This window comes from Pongo pygmaeus, chromosome 5 (genome assembly GCF_028885625.2).
Source record: "Pongo pygmaeus isolate AG05252 chromosome 5, NHGRI_mPonPyg2-v2.0_pri, whole genome shotgun sequence".
NCBI lineage: Eukaryota > Metazoa > Chordata > Mammalia > Primates > Hominidae > Pongo > Pongo pygmaeus.
Window position 1 is genome coordinate 18574912 of NC_072378.2, and position 17202 is coordinate 18592113.

General features: G+C 42.1%; 1 long non-coding RNA gene across 1 annotated transcript in view; it reads left to right on the plus strand.

Annotated features, from left to right (window-relative positions):
- The window catches only part of LOC129038750 (uncharacterized), a 216375-nt gene that overhangs the window by 64049 nt on the left and 135124 nt on the right, over positions 1-17202 (plus strand). Inside the window, exon 4 of the long non-coding RNA XR_008503223.2 lies at positions 4116-4233. This is a non-coding gene — a long non-coding RNA (uncharacterized LOC129038750). The remainder of the gene's footprint in view (positions 1-4115; positions 4234-17202) is intronic.

Sequence of the window (17202 nt, forward strand, 5' to 3'; positions counted from 1 at the left end):
ATGGATTCTATATTTGGGCCATTCCCCAAATGAATAAAATATTTCTTCCATATTAAACTTAAGTCTGTCTTCTACCTATTAGTTTTAGTTTTGTCTTATGGAGTGATATGGGACAATTCATCTTGAGAAAGAGGGTATCCATTTGGGAGCCTTCAGGTATTTGAAAGCCACTCTCATGTCTTCCAGCAAATGTTAATAGGGTATCTTTTAATAAAAGAACAAAATTAAGTAAATACATTTATAAATTAAAATAAGATAAATGGCTACTTTCATGTACTAAATGGTACCTTTCCCCTCCACAGTGATTTCAAAGGCTCCATCCAAATATATTGTCTTCCCCCCTAAAAAATCAGCATAATTGCAGGCTTTTTATGATGCAAAAGATATTAGAGATCATCTTGTCTAAGCCTTCATTGCACAGATGGGGACACAGAGGCTTATCAAGGCGACAGTAATTTAGAGTTGAGACAAGAGGCCAAGCCAGCATGGGGGTTGTTTCTGTAGGTCTTGTTGCCCTGATGATGTCTGTGATCAAGTGCAAGAGTGACTCTGATTTCATGCAAATTATCCATTCCACTCTTTAAGCACATAGGACTTCCATTGTCTCACTTTACTTTCTCTACAACCTGCTCTCAAAGGATAATCTGATCTGAGGCATCATGTGAATTTCAGCCCATCGGTTTCTATTCTTGTGAATATTTGAATTCTTTCCTCTCACTTTTCATTGAGAAGTGTAGAGTGTTGAGTAAGGGATTTGAGGCCTCATAAAGCAGATGAGGGAGGGGCATTTAGGGAGAGAGTAAGGAGGGTATGTCTGTACGAGGATTAGGTCTTCTTGGGGCAAGGACCAGGGTATTTCCAAGTCTGTAAGGACATATTTGCTATTGCCAATGCCAGATAAACAGGAGCGTATTTTGTCCATGTGAATCCTATGGTCAGTACTGATGAGTCTAGAGGCAAACCCCAAAGAAGGACCAGCACAAGCAAAATATTGTTCAAAAGCTGACTATGGGTCAGGTGCGGTGGCTCATACCTGTAATCCCAGCACTTTGGGAGGCTGAGGCGGGCAGATCACAAGGTCAGGAGATTGAGACCATCCTGGTCAACATGAAGAAACCCTGTCTCTACTAAAAATACAAAAACTAGCCGGGTGTGTTGGCGGTCGCCTGTAGTCCTAGGTACTCAGGAGGCTGAGGCAGGAGAATCACTTGAACCTGGGAGGCGGGTGTTGCAGTGAGCCGGGATCGCACCACTGCACTCCATCCTGGGTGACAGAGACTCCATCTCAAAAAAACAAAACAAAACCAAACACTGACTATGCTGGAGCCAGAGAGGTTCAAGGCAGTGAGAATAGAATCACATGGTCATCGTCCATGGAGCTGTATAACAGAGCAACATGGCTACAGACACTGCACCTGATCCCGGTAAATATTATGCCAGAGGCAGAGGAAAAGGAGGAAAAGGCCTAACTGGACATGTGCAGTTGAGAGAAGGTTATTCAGTATTGAGGCTTACAAGGAGAAGGGTGTGCGTGTGGAGTAGGAAGGGATATATGAAGATCCCCTGAAGGAAAGGTAGAGAGACATGGGTTCAAAGCTTTATGTGGGAAAGCTTTGAGCCATTGTGTGAGCAAGGATCTTTGTGCCTGGGAAAGCTTTCTGTATTTCCATTCTTGGGTAGGCCCAGAACAAGTGGGAATATAACATTTCAGAGAGACAAACATCACTGTTTTCCAATTCTGGATCAAGTCTTGGAAGATAAAGTTGTTTGGGTGGATAGTCTACAGTAGACTGACTGACTCCAGTGGTTACTCTGCCACCTAATGAGCTGCTTCTCCTCTTTGGAGCTGGCTCAGGACCCAAACAGCGTCAAACCCGGGGCTATCAGGCCTTTGAGAATTCAGCTGAACAGGGGCTAGGAAAAGCAGGGAATGATATTACAGGTGTTGACAGCTGCACATTTTCCTATTTTTCTTTTTCTCACCTTATCAAAACAGATCTGTCCTATGCATCATAATCCCTGGACCTAGCTGTTTGTTAAGGAACTAATCAATTAATTTTGCAGGAACATTATGACTAACTAGAGTATAATGTTATTATCAGAACACATTTGGCATAGATGTGGGAATGGAAATGAAAAGTGAATTTACTCAGAGGAATGGGAAAACGGGATCAGGGTGTATGTGAGTGTGCATGTGTGTCTATGAGAGGCAGAGAGAGAGGGAGAGGGAGAATTAATAAACTTAAGAAAATGATTCCTCCATAAGAACTGGAGTTCTGGAGTGCCTCTGGCATGATACTTCCTGGGCTCAGGTGCAGTGTCTGTAGCTATGTTGCTCTGTTATACAGCTCCATGGATGGTGACCATGTGATTCTATTCTCACTGCCTTGAACCTCTCTGGCCCCAGCATAGTCAGTTTTTTTTTGTTTTTTTTGGTTTTGTTTTGTTTTGTTTTTTTGAGATGGAGTCTCTGTCACCCAGGCTGGAGTGCAGTGGCACGATCTCGGCTCACTGCAACATCTGCCTCCCAGGTTCAATGCTGAAGATATATTACAGATCTCTCTCTGTCTCTTCAAGCTCTGCACTCTTCTTTACCCCCCAGATATTATTGCTCTCCAGGGGTTTGCCATGGGAATAGATTTCCCCACTGCTAATAGGTTTAAAGACTGCCCTACCCCCTTAGCAATCTTGTTTTGCCTAATCAATTACATTTGATCGGGGGATTATATTTTTTATTTTTTTTTTGTTTGAAATTGCCATTTTGAATTCAGTTGATATTTGCTGCCATTTAAAAAAGAAGTTTTTGGCCCGGCGTAGTGGCTCACGCCAGTAATCCCAGCACTTTGAGAGCCTGAGGCAGGCGGATCGTTTGAGTCCAGAAGTTCGAGACCAGCCAGGGTGACATGGCGAAACCCTGTCTCTACCAAAAATAGAAAGATTAGTCAGCTGTGGTGGTGCACATCTGTAGTCCCAGCTACTCGAGAGGCTGAGGTGGGAGGATCACTTGATCCCAGGAGCTGAGATCACACCACTGCACTCCAGCCTGGGTGACAGAGTGAGATCCTGTCTTGAAGTAAAAGTAAATAAATAAACAAATACAAAGGAGAAGATTTTCAGGCTGTAAACCTTCCCTTCACTAGTTTTAGCACTTTAAAAATGCATCACTGAGTCGGCAGTGTGCAGTTTTGCTGTTTCCTTTTATTTTTGGAGTGAACTCTGCTCTTCATTCAAAATTATAGTAAATTTGGGCCCATGTACTCCTAAATATCTCTGCTTTTCTACCTCTTGGTGAGTCACATGCACTGCTTTCTTAGACTTTAAGTTGATGAATGCCAATTCTTTTTCTCCTGGTTTTCTCAGAGAGATTGGGAGGGGGTGGGAATGGTGTTTAGATGTACTCACAGATTTTACTTTTACTGCTAAACTTTTCATTTCAAAATTTTCTGCCACTTGACCTTACTTCATTTTTAGGGGGTCTCTTTCTCAATTATTTTTATTTCTGCTTTGCTATTGTTGGAAAGTTTGCAGGGGGATTTTCAACCTTTATCCTGATGTTTTGCAATTTGTATTTTTATATTGTTTTGCAATTTGTAATTCGAGTTTTGTTGCAATCCCAAGTTGCATAAATGGCATCCAGCCCTCAGGATTGAGGCTTACAAATCATTTAGATCCATGTTTTGAGCCGGTTCACCTTCATTTTCATCAGAGAGCTCATGGGTTCAGGTGGGTAAGCAGATGAATGCGCCCAAAAGTCTTCCTCATTCATTTTGGACTCACTGGTCGGTTTCTCATTCTTCCTTCAACGTGGTTCTGCTTGGCTCTGGTGGCCCTGACAGAGAATTTGGGGACAATTAGAGAAGAGCCTTGAAATCCATCCCATGATGAAAGCAAAATTCCAGGAAGAGCCTATTTCATTTTCATGGTAAAGTGGGGAGTGGGTGAAGGGAGTCAGAGTAGAGTGAGGTCTCTTGCCCACCCACTGAGCTCTAGTCTCATGTTGTACATAAAATTATTCTCGGATTTTTGAGCTTTGAGGTGCCTCCCACCCCAGAATCCCTCTAGCATTTATTGCTCATTTCTCTCCTCTGTTAATTGGAATGTATTCTATATTCTAGGCTCCAATCAGCTTAAAGTCCTTGCAAAGAAAGAAATTGTGCCCTGTCTCTCAGCATCGACCATAGCAGAGAGCCTGGGACATGAATGGGTGTCATTATTTATCTGCTGAACAAATAGGTAAATATGTTTCTTTGTTCCCAATGCAATATATGGTAGGCATTCAATAAATGTTTATTAACAATTACGAATAACATATTTAAACCCACTGGCCATTTATACAGCTCCACACTTTTTTGTTCCATGTGAAGCCTGCCCATTTTTCCTTGATTATTCGTAATTCTTGATTTTGTCTTTTGGAAACAAATAAAAAACAACTGGGATTGTTCTTTTTTTTTTTTTTTTTTTTTTTAGCAGAGCTTATGAGAGCTGGACTGACAGGCTTAATACCACATTGGGGATGCATTTACTAACAAACTTGGCTAAGATAAATATTAGCTCTGAGACTGTTAGGAGGAAGATGGAAAGTCATCAGTTTATTGTATGTGTGCCAAGAATCGGCTTACCTTGAAACTTTCTGTGATGTGGTCCCGTTCATTGATCAGTTAATCAGGCAGCTCACTGCTAGAATTTCTGTCTTACTTCATGTAGTGTAGACCCAGAAAAGGTATGTTTTCTTGCCTATCTTGATAGTAGATAATTCAGGCTAACTCAGTGTTATCCTTGAAAATATCATGATCGCTAGAATAGAAAACCATAAGATGAGCACTTTATCTGAGGTTCCCAAGACTTGTTTACTTGAAGCTAGATGGTGTAAAATGCAATGCTTTGGAGAATTCTGTTACGAGGTAATCTCCTTGTGTTTCAAATGGTGGCACAGCTGCTGGTCTTATCTTTTAGTGTACGTGTCTCCCTTTTTCATTTTGTGTCCCCACCTTCCCCAATCAAATCCTCTTTGAAGCAAAACCTGAAACATGGCTGTCATCTTCTTGGATGAATTCGAAATTCAATTGTAAATTACGTCATTAGGCCTATCTGCAGAATTTTGGGTTGTGGGAATAATAAAGAAATAATAAAGAAGTACTCTGAGTACTTGGCACATAGTAGGCATGCAATAGCTGTGAGCTTCGTAAATGAATATTCATGCTGAAAACACAGCTATAGAAACATAGGCAGCAGCCAAGAATCGTTACGTGCAGACCAAATTCAAGTGCCTCCGTGACACGAAGGATTAAAGGTGACAAAATGCTGTGTGTAGGAAGTAATCCCAGATTGATGAAGGCGGCCCTTCTGAAACCCAGAGAGAGTCTTCCAGAATACATGCAGCTAAGTGGACTCCATGTGAACTTTAAGTAAGTAGGGTTATGGCTGGAACCATGCAAAGGACACACTGATCTCAAAGTCTTGTTCATCTTTTTTTGGCCAAGCTTTTATTCTTCTTTATATTAAATGTTTTATAGCCTTGCGGAGTAGAAAAGCAATATTTTTCAGAAAAATGAGCACTGAAACTAAAGCATTAACCAAGGATCTCCTCAATTTTCTAATGGTCTCATTGTGCTCTCACACATTGCATCTATTTGTTGTTGTTGTTGCTATTTTTCTCTAGATTATTTAAAAATCAAGTGAAAAACTAACTTTGCTTTTTTTAGGGGGAGAGGAGTGAATCTCTCATTCTGATGTTATATTTCTTCAGTTGATCAGTGGAAGATGCTCTCACTCCTGCCCACCAGTTTCACTCAAAACCAGTCTTTGCCATTGCTAAATAACAAGTATCTTCATTGTAATCGTAGAGGGCCAGATAGAAAGATTGGTTCTGGACCTTGTGCCCCAAGGACCAATAAAGTTGCAGTCATTCAGAAATAGTTCCAGAGCCAAAGCTTCCCTGTTTAAAGTGCCTACATCCAATTCTTTAGAGTTAAGCTTGGTACCATTAGTTGAGCCTTCCTGTCACCTCTCAAGGGACAGTGGCAAGCTCTTATGTAGCATTTGTCCTAATTTTCTTGCTGGTATCAATGTCCCCAGAACTTTCCCTTCAGTTGTGTGGGAAGGTACTTCTTTCTTTGTTCTGCGTCTAGTTCCTGGAATGATTTGAACGCACAGTATGGGCTTTCTTCTGAATCAGGCTTTTTCACTCTGACTTTGTTCTTCTTTCTTTTCTTTTTTTTTTTTGAGATGGAGTCTTGCTTTGTTGCCCAGACTGTAGTGCAGTGGCATGATCTCGGCTCACTGCAACCTCGACCTCCCAGGTTCAAGTGATTCTCCTGCCTCAGCCTCCTGGGTAGCTAGGATTACAGGCACGTGCCACCAAGCCCGGCTAATTTTTGTATTTTTAGTTGACACGGTGTTTTGCCACGTTGGTCAGGCTGGTCTCAAACTCCTGACCTCAGGTGATCCACCTGCCTCAGCCTCCCAAAGTGCTAGGATTACAGGCATAAGCCACCATGCCCGGCCTGTTCTTTGTTTTAAGCAGTGGCTACAGAACACTATACAAATAGATGGAAACATTCAGCCTGATTCCAAAATTACTTGTCCATTCTCACTTCCCATTATTCCCTTTCAAGCAGGATTATTTTCTCCTGTCTATGCCTCTCAAATTATCTCCTATGAATTGGAGCCTTTGCTCATATGGTTAACTCTATCTGGAAGGTCTTCTTCCAACTTTGCATGTTTAAGTTTCTAAACATTCTACAGTGATCAGCTACTAGCCCACCTTCTCCATGAAATCCTTCTGGATGTTTGTAGCTGGAGATACACTCTCCCTTCTTTGTACCCCCACATCTATTCTATAGTGTGTTGTGTCTTGGTGGACCTAGGCTGTCACATTTTTGGAGGCAGGACTTTGCTTTCTTGAGGTTGGTTTCCAACCAAGAACCCTCTTAGAGAAGTTGCTCAAAAAGGTTTATTCAGGCCAGGTGCAGTGGCTCGTGCCTGTAATCCCAGCACTTTGGGAGGCTGAGGCTGGTGGATCACCTGAGGCCAGGAGTACCAGACCAGCCTGGCCAACATGGTGAAACCCCGTCTCTACTGAAAATACAGAAATTAGCCGGCGTGGTGGCGGGCGCCTGTAGTCCCAGCTACTTGAGAGGCTGAGGCAGGAGAATCTCTTGAACCTGGGAGCTGGAGGTTGCAGTGAGCTGAGATCAGGCCACTGCACTCCAGCCTGGGTGACAGAGCCAGACTCCATCTCGAAAAAAAAAAAAAAAAAAAAAAAAGGTTTATTCAATGAAGACATAAATGCATGTTGGAAAAAAATGATCTGTTTGCTAGACTATTTTCATCTAAATGTTGAAAGTACATGGACACAGCAACAATATAGGGTAAAGTGATTTTCCTCATTCCCAAGGCAGGATGCATAAACCAAAATATAAAGAAACAGGCATGTTTGTAGGTGCATGTCTGTGCTTTGGAGAAAACATAAGTTGAAGTTAAAGTATGAAGAAGCAGGTGTGTGGCCAGCCGCAGTGGCTCACTCCTGTAATCCCAGCACTTTGGGAGGCCGAGGTGGGCAGATCACCTGAGGTCAAGAGTTCAAGACCAGCCTGGCCTACATAGTAAAACCCTGTCTCTACAAAAAATACAAAAATTAGCCGGGCATGATGGCAGGTGCCTGTAATCCCAGCTACTTGGGAGGCTGAGGCAGGAGAATCACTTGAACCCGGGAGGCAGATGTTACAGTGAGCTGAGATTGAGCCACTGCACTCCAGCCTGGGTGACAGAGCGAGACTCTGTCTCAAAAAAAGAAAAAGAAAAAAAAGAAAAAAAAGAAGCAGATGTGTTTGTAGGTGAATGTCTGTGCTTTGGAGAAGACTTAAGTTGAAGTTTTGGAAACTGGTTTAAAAAATAACAGTAACCTCATAGCATATGTAGTCAATTTTTTCATGCAAAGTATTCTATGTCCTGGGAATAGATGTCTTGGTGTTCTCCAAAATCTGAGAGATATGTCGCCCCTCTAAGTTTTGCTTCAATTCAAATTTCCTAGAGTTACAGCTAGGCCCCTCAGGAGCTGACTCATGATTGCTGTTCACCCTTATTAATTTTTCTGGCACTGAAACGTGTACTTTGACTTTTTTTTTTTTTCTAAAAGTACATAGTCACATCAGAGAACTTTCTCCAACTTCTCTCCCTTCAGTATCCTGTATTCAAAAGTATTTTCATAGTGGAAGGTAGCAGTTCTATACCCTCAGAGTTAAATTCAATTGCTATTTCATAAACTTCCAATGCAATTCTCTTTTCTTCTTTGGAAATAGGGGATCTTTACAGCACAAACCTTTCTAGTGATTAGCAAAATTTCAGTAGTAAATTTACATATAAATAAATTTGATTCAGAAAAAGCCATGCACTGCACATAATAAAGTGATTTATAACAGGAAAATCTAAAGAACTAAAACACAGACTCTGCCCTCAAGGAATTCAAGGCAGCAACTATGACAGATACATTTTTAAAAAAGAAACATAGTCCTGTGTCATATTTATACAATATAGCTATTAATAAGGAATATAAAAAATGAAGCATTTAAGAGTCTCACAAGAATATCGTCATAATTAGTGAGATAATGTGGAGATACCTTCCTGAAACTGAAGGTCCATTTTTGTTTAATGGGGATATCAATGGTCATTGCATAGTAGGCCTATTTTATGAAATAAATAAGTTAACAGGGCTAAGGCCTTTAAATACTGGCTAGTACATGTTAAGCTGTCAACATGTGCTAGCTATTTTCAATGGTCATTTCTCGTTGCTATGAGCTATTTCAAAGCTCTTCATAAATAGATGATAATGCCACCATTTCCCAAGTAGGGAGAAAGACTTGGTAATAATAGTTATTCAAAGTATATAGAATATGTTGCAATAAAGGATTATGCCACCTAGAACTGTAGAGTTATCACTATTGAGAAAAAAAATTCTGGGTCTTTTTTTTTCCCCCATTACAACTCAACTAAAAAAAGAGACCGTTAGTGTAAAACATGTAGCCTGCACACAAAAACATGTCTGATTGACTTTCAAAGACTCACATAAATGAAACATCTCCCGGATAACATCAAACCTAACCAGTTAGTTCCCAGGTCTCTATATAAATTGCCACATAACTTTGTGCCGAAATAAATGATGGTGGCTGTGTCTCCTGGATGACCAAAATCAGACTTAAGGAGTGAAAAAATAAACTGAGCACATTCTTTATTGCCACATCAACAAAATGATTATTTTTGGGGGGTTATGTTGATGATAGATATTGTAGGCATATCCACTCACTCTCAATTTATTTTTAATCACCCAGCACAGTCAGGGTTACACAGGAAAAGTCCAGCTGAGTGACCTCGGAACAGTTGCTACCAATGCTGGACATCAATTTCACCCTCTCAGATCAGAATATACCTCTCTTGTTCCTTCCTGAACTAAAAAGCTACCACCTAAAGAATGTAATTATATTATGGATACAATGATTTGGCATCTATTTCAAAGTTTCTTTTAAAGGAATAGTTTAAAGTGTGTGTGTTACAAAGTGCAGAGCATTGCTCAATGTTGATTTGTCAAACGATGACAATTTAGCCCATGAAACAAACGTTTCCCAAAATAACAGCATTTGGGAAACTTTGAGCTCTGTTTCAGTCCTTTCAGAGAAACTAAGAGGTCTTTCACATTCTGAAGGCAGAACACTGAGTAATAGAAGAAACGAGAAGTCCTCTGTCTCCATCCCTCTGCCTGGGGACCCACTGGACTATTATTAGCATGGGATACAAAATAGATTTGGTAAACATTGGAAAAGTCTTGCCAAGCAGCGTCTCAAAGACATATGGTCTTTTGTAAGTGCCATGATCATTATAAATAAGCAAGATGTTCTAATTAAGGAAAAGTCTTTGTAAGGCAACTTGTTCTACAACTTAGCATTGAGGTTCCAAATTAGATAGGCAAAACTTTGGGGGTTGGGTAACCCCTATTCCTTCTTCCAGGAGGACTCTTTAAGACTGAACCAGAGAGCTGCCATCTCTACTTTGACCACTAGAGGGAGGGCAACTACGTGAAATTGCTCAGCGAGGAGGCGGTTTCTCCAATCCATGCAGTCGCCCTTGCCTTCTCTCCTCTGTCTTCCCAACAAATCAACTAGTGGTAGAAACTGATCTTTAGCTTTTTGAGAGAGGGGGAATGTAGGGAATGTGTTTCGTCAATGCATATCAGCCCTCTCTTTCAACTTTAGTTGGGGTTATAGTGCGGGTATTACTTTTTCATTTTTACAAACCTCTCTAAACAAAGTACAGATTTGGTGGAATGAGGGAATAAATGGCCAGTCTTCTAAGTCCTGCCTTGTGGAGTGTGCCTGGATTTTCTACTATAAAATGATTTCTTTTGGGTTGTCATTAATCTTTATAATGATTTCATGGGATAGAGGTTGGACTAGAAGAACTTTGATTACTCTTGCAAGCCCAAAATTCTGATTCTGTATCCTTCAACTGGGGTATGAACTTGTCAAGGGTAAGTAAGGGAGTAGGACTTATTTATAACACCTACTGCCAAGGCCAATCCCGTAGCAGATGCTCACTAAAGAGTCAATGATTGATGAGGCTGGTCGGTTTATATGATTACTTACCATCTAGAAGCACCCATAAAGAATGGGACATAGTTTTTATGCTCAAGATGTATATTGTCTCAAAATTTTTTTTAACTTGTTGAAACTTAGGACAGTAGTGGTTAAACAAAATGCTTATAAATAGTACTCCTTTTCTTCTCTCTGTAACCTCTTCCCCCAATATGTACAAATATATACCCATCACAGGCAATATACCCCACACACCAAATACGCACACATGAGCACACACACATTCAGGTTCTAAGGCAAAAATCTTTCCCAAATGACAGTATGCTAGAAAACAAGCAATTATGGGGATGAAAGTCTTCCTTATCCTCCTAAAGCAATAAGGAGTACAATAAATAAGAAAACAGAACTATTTATGATTCACTACAGAAAGAGGTGTTTGTAAGTCTTTTATAGCACCATATAAGTATAATCATAAAAGGCAGAGACTTAGAAATAATTCAGAGATGACAGTGATGTTAGAAATCAGCCCTCCTTTTTGGGTTCTTGTTTCTTTGAGACAGGGTCTTGCTCTCTCGCTCAGGCTGAAGTGCAGTGGTGTGACCCTAGTTCACTGCAGCCTCGACTTCCCAGGCTCAAGCAATCCTCCCACCTCAGCCTCCCAAGTAGGTGGGACCACAGGTGTGCACCACCATGCCCTGCTAATTTTTGTGTGTTTAGTAGAAACAGGGTCACACCATGTTGTCCAATATGGTATTGAACTCCTGGGCTCAAGTGATCCTCCTGCCTGGGCCTCCCAAAGTGCTGGGATTACAGATATGAACCACCACGCTGGCCTTTTTTTTTTTTTTTTTCTTCGAAGCAGTATACTGATGCTGAGGAGCTACACAGGTAGTTATTGGTGTGTGGGGACCACAATGTAGGTCTTTTTGCTCCAAGTCCATTCTGTTATATCTTGCAATAGAAATATCTGTGCAAGTCCAGGGGCAGTGGCTCATGCCTGTAATCCCAGCATTTTGGGAGGCCAAGGCAGGCGGATCACGAGGTCAAGAGATTGAGACCATCCTGCCCAACATGGTGAAACCCTGTCTCTATTAAAAATACAAAAATTAGCTGAGTGTAGTGGTGCAAGTCTGTAGTCCCAGCTACTCGGGAGGCTGAGGCAAGAGAATTGCTTGAACCCTGGAGGTGGAGGTTGCAGTGAGCTGAGATCGCGCCACTGCACTCCAGCCTGGTGACAGAGTGAGACTCCATCTCAAAAAAAAAAAAAAAAAAAAAAAAAGAAATATCTGTGCAAGCCGTCCCTAGCATTGAGAAGCTGATCTTTCTATTAGGTTCTGAAAGCCAAACTATATAAGTAACAAGAATCTGGAAAGGAAGTTCAGTTGGAAAATATTGCCAAATAAAAAATGAACTAGGACACAAAAAGTAAGCCTTCCCTAAAGAGAAGAATTCTAATAGGAACAAAAAAATGGCTAAAAATAAACTATGAAATGGAAGGCTTTATTGTTACTAATTTAGAGCCATGAGTAACAAACATGTAGACACTAAGTAAATGCATGGTTTATATCTTGCTTTTGATTGAGCCACAGGAAGAACTATGAATGACGACATAGAATAGACTTGAGGCTGCTGTGTCTTTAATTTGCTACTGCGCCTTTAATATAAAGAATGTAAAAATATCAAAACCTACCACAGTAATCTGAATACTAATAATAGAGTTGCTGTCTGTGTTTGGTGAGACTACAAATTCAATTAATTCCAATGCTGGTTCCAATAAGCTCTTTATGAGTCTAAAGGGATTATTAACACTGCAAAGTTTGAAAGATTGAATCACAATAACAATTTCTTGCAAGATTTTTGAAGCTTTGAGCAGGCCTGCTTTCATGGAAATAATCGTCTGTTAACCTAATGCAGTAGACGGAGCAAGCAGGAAGAGAGGGAGCAAAGGAATGAGGGATAGAAGATGGAGAGGGGAATCACGTGTCTCATTCTTATTCATCTGCCAAGTCAAAGTCTGAGCTCAGTGCCAATGTCAGGTTTGTTTGTTTGGTTTTTTTTTGTTTTTTTTTTTGGGCTGACCCCAAAAGGATGAGTTTTGTTTAGGATCCATTCTGTAAGACTGGGATATTTGACAAAGACTGAATAAGGCTGGGATCTTTTTGAAGTCCACGTGTGCAACTGTTAATAAACTGACTTGGTCTCTGTCTAGGCACCTAGACTGGGCAACCTGTCTAATTGGCAGACATGGTGCTGGTGGTGGTGGCGCTAGTGGTAGCAAGGAAGCATCATTCCATAAGCTGGCACTAGAAAAAAAATAACAAATTATTTGAGAACGCCCTTCAAAAGAAGTAGGAGCTAAGTCTCTACTGGTTTGTTAAATGATTAATTTGGGTCTAAATATTACATTATCATGGGCAAAATACTTCCACACAGTCAGGGTTCAACACAGTCTTCACTCATGGATGGCTAGAGGCAAAACTCATCCTTAGGCCGAGTCTGTACTTTTGTTTTATTTAAAATACATTCAAGGTTTTCATAAATTCAAGGCCTGAATTGAATGACTCTTCTATTTCACGAGAAGCTATGGGGGCCCATATTTTTCCAGTATCTTATTACGTGGTGTTAGGGTCGTGCTATGCTTGCTATAAAAATACCTTCTTGGCCTGGCACAGTGGCTCACGCCTGTAATCCCAGCACTTTGGGAGGCTGAGGCGGCTGGATCACCTGAGGTCAGGAGTTTGAGACCAGCCTGGCCAACATGGTGAAACCTCGTCTCTACTAAAAATACAAAATTAGCCAGGTGTGGTGACGTGCACCTGTAATCCCAGCTACTAGGCTGAGGCAGGAGAATCGCTTGAACCCAGGAGATGGAGGTTGCAGTGAGCCGAGATCATGCCATTGCACTATAGCCTGGGCAAAAAGAGCAAAACAAAACAAAACAAAAAAAAAAGAAAAAGAAAGAAAGAAAGAAAATGCCTTCTGCAACCATATTGTCACAGCCTTTGCAAATGTATAGATCACATCGCCCTGGGCTGGGATGGGTTTTCTCCTGCTCTACTTTTATAGGAGTCTGAGCTATTTCTTCAGCCTCCTGGTCCCAAGGACAGGTCTCAGGGCATGCCTCCACCCTGGCTGACTGGCCACGTACTGACGTAGTCGTTGGTCCTGTCTCTGTTTTCTGGACTTGATAACTCTCCAGGCTTCTCTACCAATACTACCAATTTGCCACCAATTAATCTGTGCCCAGGGTTGAGATGACCCCTCATCTGCTGCTCTGTGGACGTCTCGTGTCATCTGTTCTGATCCACAATGTCTGGGAACTGCTCCTCGGTCCACTGGAAACTGCTGGGAGTTTCCTCCCCTAGTGAGGGAAGGGACGGCAGAGCCTGCAGGCAGCAAGCTATTAGAATGACCGTTTCTTAAATACAACAAGCCCTTTCTTTACGCCCTTTCCTGTTTCTCTGCTTCCCAAAGACTCCTTTGCTGTATCTACCCAGGATGAAAGTGTTGCCTCAGGCACCTCAAAGATCATTAAAGTGAAAAGCCAGGGAGGGGAGGGGCCTTTGAAAATCCTATTGCTCCACCCTTCACTCTGGCCAGTACTGTGGGTCACACAGACCTCACTGATGTCCCTGTGTTTTCTCTCCCATCATCTGTCTTTCTTCCTGGTGTGGGGCAGTCATAGAGCTGGGTGGGTTGGCCAGAGGGAGTAGGAAAGCATTGCCCGAATGTGGAACTGCTTTCTTACAATGCCTTTATTTTGAGCCATAGGGAAGGTTATGGGAATTAAAAATACCCCCTATCCCTTGTAATGTAGAAATGTTATATTTGGGCAAGTTTGACAAACGATGAGAAGGGAAAATGGAAGTGGGGATAGTAAGAAAACAGACTTCTTGGCACTAAGATTTCTTGGGTCTTGGGCAGCGCAGTTAGATCAGCCTGCTCTGCTAGGCTGTGGGCCTTCTGGTTTCTCATAGGAGAGTCAGCTTTTGTCACTGCATTTTTATTCTGGTCCCAGGAATCAGAGAATGGAGAAGGAGAATTGCTCACATGCCGGGTGGGCTCCCTCATTTTCATCTGGAAACAGTTGTAGGAGCCATTTCAGCATCTCCTGGCTGTTGTTCGTTCAAAGTCCTAGGAAGAGAAGAGGGAGGAATATGAAACCAGAGGGGGAGACTCTGGGTACCCCCAGAGGCTGCCTGCCCACGGAAGGCTGTCCCATGGGCAATGCCATCCATGAGTGATCTTCTCTGCACCCTGAATTGAAAGATCCTGGAGTTGAAAAGACCCCAGCATCATGATTGTCAGGAGAAGCATGAACATTTAAAGTGTCCAGAAGGCCAGGGGAATATATGAACTATGTGAACAATAAAGTCAAGAAATAGAGAATTGAAGCAAAAACTGCTTAGGCAATCCCTGAAGCCCACCTTCAAAAAAGTGGTTACTTGGAATGACTTGACTACCCATTGCTCTCTACCTGGTCTTGAGCTGGAATTGCTCTCAGCGAGCCAGGAAAAGAAATAACCCTAAATCTGGGGCAGAGCAGAAGTTGTGTGCTTGGTCTCAGCCTGACTGGTGATTCCAGTGGCCAAGAGGACAGGATAGAGTTTGGAAGAGAGGAAGAGTGCCGAGTAGGACGGGGGTGCCAAGGAGATGCTGCTGGCGATGGAGCAGCTGGCATCCTGCTCTCACTGAGATTGGCTGGCCCAGGAGGATCCTAATTACAGCACAACTGCTGCCTCCATAATCACTGTGACAGGAGCAGTGTGGGCCGGAAGGAGATGTGAGATGGAGCTGGTGGCTGCTGAAGAGGATGTTGGAATCATTGTTCTTTGCCGGGGCTTCATAGGGGGCTGCTGCCAGCTGCCTGCTAAGGTTGAAACAGCTGCCACCAAAAAAGGGGCCAGCCCTTCCTGCCTCATCTCCAGAGGATGCACCAGCCCCAGCCTGCAGGTCTGCCTCCAGGCCCTCTGGCTAGAGGGGGATGGCAGGCTTCCAGATAGGCCTTTGAGTAGTTCTGTTTATGGGAGACTAGAGGGAGAATTCAACAGTATGGTGAGGGGGTTCCGAAGAGCTGGCAGGGAAATGAACCCAGGTTAAAAAACAACAAAATAATACACTTCTATGGAATTATCTTCAAATCAAAGAAAAGAACTGTGAAATTAATCATTTGAGGATACTGTTTAGGTGATCTCCTGGAGTTGTGTCATCAAGGAAAAATAAATCCCTTCCTCAGCCCTCATGCTTCATCTGAGAGATTTTTTTGTTTGTTTGTCTGGACAAAGTCCCAGGTTTATTAAGGGTGAAAAGTCTCTTGAATGGTGACACAAACAGTACCCTTGAGGCCACCTTTCCAATGGAGTGTGAGAATTAGCTGGGGGTATCAGAGATAAACCAGGGGTGTCAGAACCAGGGTGAAATGCATGCGAGTGGGAAGGGAGGCAACTGTGGAGAGGGATGTATGCCCTGCTTTGATTTGCCTGTTTTGCTTGGCTCTCAGAAAAATACCAAGACTGGCCCCTTACAGGGACTTCCAATAAGGCAGTGGTGTTCTCTGCAAGCTTTTACCAGGTTTTTTGACTTTTGATACTAAGGAAACTTCTGGAAGAAGAAAAGGCATAATGCATTTGTTGGCCAGTCATGTTCCCCGTGGGAGACAGGCAACTGGTTACAATGGTGCTGACATGTGGAAAGGTGAGCTGCTGATGCTCAGAATGGGCTCACTGGGGGAGAATCCTTGCGCAGTCCTAGAATTTAGTAACTTCTTCCTCCACTTTATTCAGCACAGCACCCATTTTATTGAGCCTCTGGTTTCAATGCATTACATAATCATACTATTTCCTATTGCAGTATGTTGGGCCTTCAGGCTCCTATGTGTCAAGCCAGTCATTCTCATGTAGTCTTTTCAGGATCCAGGATTTACCTCTAGATTATGGCTCCTTTTCAGTAGCTTCACTAGATAATAGAACAAAAGTGGCAAAGCTGGGAGGCTGAGACGTCCACATCCTAATTCTTTGTATAAAAAGCCACTTTATATTTTGAGGGAAGAAACTTTTGTTTCCCAGGCTTTTCTGTTTATTCCTTACAAATCTTTTTCACTTAGTTTATAAGACCAAATGTGACTCTAATAGCCATTCCCCTTGAAAAGCAGCCAGTGACAGCATCTCTCACATGTTGTTATCAGAGACTGCAATTTCACCGTGAACTTTTAGTTGAGTCTTTGGAGAGCATTTGGAAGAAAAGGGGACTCAAGTTTCTTTTCCACACTTCTGGGAGTGTTGTAGACCTTGATTTTTGACATTCGCAGTAGGCATAAGAGAGATTTGGGCTTTGGATAGGGAGGTGGAATTGGAATTTGGAAAGGGGTGGAAGAACCATTTTAATGTGCTGTCACTGCTATAACATTTCATATATCTTCCAGCTTTAAAAATTACAGAATCATTAGAATGATGATATATTAGGCAAATTGGGCATGGTTTAACTGCAACATGTTAGGCTGCATGGCAGCTGGTTTTTCTCTTAAATGATAATCCAAACAGTCTCAAATAAGACAAGAATAGAATGGCTGTTGGCATTTTAATGAGTATCGTTTTGGAAACAATAATTAGAATCATGTATT